Below are 3505 nucleotides of genomic sequence, written 5' to 3'. Positions count from 1 at the left end.
ACCACATGCTTCACGTAAAAACGCCACCTAAAAACTTGCCGATATTGATACCGGCGATCCATCTCCCTAGCAGACAAAGATAGCCACATTGAGAATGGCGGCACTGGTGGTGGGAAGGGTTGGTTCTTAGGTAGGGGGTCACTCACCTTGGTACTCCTGTCCTGGGGTGTACACGGTGGGGCTCCCAGCGATCTGGAGGGAGAGCAACACCTCGCCCCTGCCCTCGGCCACCCCAGCCCCCTCCAGCTCCCCGTGGTGGGTGCACAGGAAGAAAAAGGGGTTGAAGCGAGGGTAGAAGCCCGCGGGGGGGCTCGACAAATCCACGCCAGCCCCCAGCACCAGGGCCAGCAGGGCACAGCCGACGGCACCCCCGAGAGAGGCCCGCGCCATCCCCTCACGCGGAGCGAGGGAGAGAGAGTGGGTGGGTGCAGGAGGAGGAGAGGACTGAGAGGGATGCGTGGGAACAGGTAGTCACACACAAGTAGGGTCCAAGAGGATGGCTTGAGGCAGTGAGGACCTCCGGATGGATGGTCCACAGGCTGAGGACGGGGTGTGTGTGTGTGTGTGTTAGGCTGTGCTCTGTTCTTCTGTTGTGTGTCTTCTCTCTTCAGCCTCCTCTCTCTGGGAGTTCAGAGCTTCGCCTGTGCTGTCCTGTTCCAGCGCTTAAATACCTCACCCCCCTCCCTCTGTTTCCCTCTCTCCTCCCACCCTCCCTCCCTCCCTTTCTTTCCAGCGCTGGCTCCACGCGTGCTGTACGCTGTACGAGACGGCCTCCCTCCCTCCTCTTTCTCCTCCCTCTTTTCTGTCAGTCTATCACTCTTGCTTTTTCTCTCCAGCCCCCTCTCTGCTTCTCTCCCTGTCTCCTTTTCCCTCTCAAACTCACTCTTTTCCCTTTCGCTGTTTCTCTTCCTCCCTCTTTCTCTCTTTTTTTCGCAGGAGCCCTGCTTCTCTATATTCCTCTTTCTCTCTCTCTACCCGTATCAGTCCACAGAGCACCCTTCCATCCTTCTCCTGAGACCTCTGCTGTCTGATCTCTCTGCCTCTTTAGCTTCTCTCTCTCCTTCCTACCATCTCCCTTGCAGATCCCTCCTTCACTCCCTCCTTTGTCTGTCTGCCCATCCACCAGCATGCATGTCTCCCCTTCTCCCCCACCCACCACCCACCATCACACCTCCCTCTCCTTCCTTTCTCTCTCTCTCTTCTCTCTCTCTTCTCTCTCTCTCTCTCTCTCTCTCTCTCTCTCTCTCTCTCTCTCTCTCTCTCTCTGTCTCTGTCTCTCTCTCTCTCTCTCTCTCTCTCTCTACCCCCTTTCCACTCACCCCCCCTCCCCTCTTACTTGCTACATGTCTCTCTCCCTCTCTCCGTGTCTCTGCTCATCTCCCCTCCCCCCTTATCTCCCTCTCTCCCTCTGTCTCTCCCTCCGCTTCTTTTTTCCCCGTGTTTTGTTTTTCCTACTCTGGCCTCTGTTGCTTTTTTTATGGGTTTTCCATCAGAATCTCCTTTTCCAGGAGATTCTCCAACTTTCTCTGACTGTCAGAGCACTGAGCCACCTCTCTCTCTCTCTCTCTCTCTCTCTCTCTCTCTCTCTCTCTCTCTCTCTCTCTCTCTCTCTCTCTCTCTCCTCTCTCAATCACTCTCTCTCCCTCTTCTCTACATCTCAATCTCTCAATCTCTCTTTTCTCTCTCTCTCTCTCATCTCTCTCTCTCTCTCTCTCTCTCTCTCTCTCTCTCTCTCTCTCTCTCTCTCTCTCTCTCTCTTCTCTCTCTCTCTCTCTCTCTCTCTCTCTCTCTCTCTCTCTTCTCTCTCTCTCTCTCTCTCTCTCTCTCTCTCTCCTCTCTCTCCCTCTCATTCTTTTTCTTTCTCCCCCCCTCCTCTCTAACACATTTAATTTCTCCTCCTTTTTTTCCGCCTTTCCTCTCCGGTCTAGATTAAAACTCACCACTGCTACGCAGCTCAGCAGACTCTAGCTGATGCTCTTCTGGTCTCTCCCTCCTTGTTATCTCTATCCAGGCTCCAAAATGATAGCTTAGTTTCTGTCTCTTTGCCTACATACTTTCTCTACCCATCGCCCTCCCACCCCCTCCCCCTCCCATCATTTAGTTGTTCTCTCTCTCTCTTTCTCTCTCTCTGGAATAAACACAAACAGCATGAGGCTGCATCCCTCCTCCTCTCTGTCGCACATTCTCTCCATCTGTCTCTCCATCTCTCTCCTTTCTTCCCTCCCTCTCCCTCTCAGTGCTAGTGAGTAAAATAATTTCCTATTTTCCTCCATCCACAACCTCCAACCCCCCCCCCCCTTTTCTCCAAACTATTTCCACACTCCTGGAGAAAAGGGGGCTAATGTTGTCGCCGTGTAAGGTGGTCTCAGGGTGATGAATGTGTTTCCAGGCTCACTGTTTCACAGCCCCCCTCTCAGAAGAATAGCTCAATGATAAAAGGACAAAGTGAAGGAGACTGAGCAGTGATATCTGTTCTGAGGACGGGGCTAAGGGCCTGGCAGTGGAACGACCTCCTCTGTGGTTTCTCCTTCAGCGGCTGCAGGGTCTGTGGTCGCACTGAAGAAGTACACATCCAAACACCCGGCCCCCGACATGCACACACACTCTCTCTCCCACACACACACACACACACACAAACAACCACAGAAACAAACACATAAAAGCATAGAAGCAATTTCTGAACCGCCAGATGACAGCAGCATTGGTCATACAAACACACACACACATACACACACTAAAGTAAGGCTGACCAATGATCCTCCTCTTCCTGTGTGTCTCCACTCTCCGAGACAAGTTTTATTTTGGGCTGTGGTGATGTCATTCACCTGGGAGGCCAGCTGTGGAATCCAGCCAGTCCCAGTCAGTACCCAAGCACACACACAAAAAACACCCACACACACACACACACACACACACCCTTCCTCATGAGAGAGGTCCCTGCTGTGTGGAACACGTAGTGAGACATTTCAAGGTTAGTGTGACGGAGATCACACTCACGTTTCTACATCTGTGTTGCTGCTGCAGCACTGAGACGAAGTTTGTGTGTTTGTGTGTTTGTGTGTGTGTGTGTGGGGGGGGGCTTCTTCTGTAGACAGCCCCATTCTTCTCCACCTCATCCTTCAAACACACACACACACACACACACGAATACAAGCACTACATACAGTATGCATGGACAGGTACCTAAAGCCAATTACACCAAGTTCCAGCCCACAGCTAAAATAATCCAGTAAGTCTTTAACAACTCCCTTGGTCACTCTGTGATTGTGGACTGACCTGCAGCACTTTCAGAAGTGACAGCGACGAATCGAAGAGGGCGTTCTAAAATAGAGAGAGGGGAGAGGGTCAGAGGTTATCTCTTCTCCCACACAGAGCAGACAGACAGACAGACAGACAGACAGACAGACTGACAGACAGACAGCTGCCCCCTGGCTCCTCGCTGGCTTAATTAAACACTTTTAATTATTCTCAATGGCTAGTCGCAGGAGATGGCACTGGATAGGGA

Source organism: Osmerus eperlanus, chromosome 5 (genome assembly GCF_963692335.1).
Source record: "Osmerus eperlanus chromosome 5, fOsmEpe2.1, whole genome shotgun sequence".
NCBI classification, from domain to species: domain Eukaryota; kingdom Metazoa; phylum Chordata; class Actinopteri; order Osmeriformes; family Osmeridae; genus Osmerus; species Osmerus eperlanus.
The sequence above is the reverse complement of the archived record's forward strand: the minus strand, read 5'-3'. Positions refer to the sequence as shown.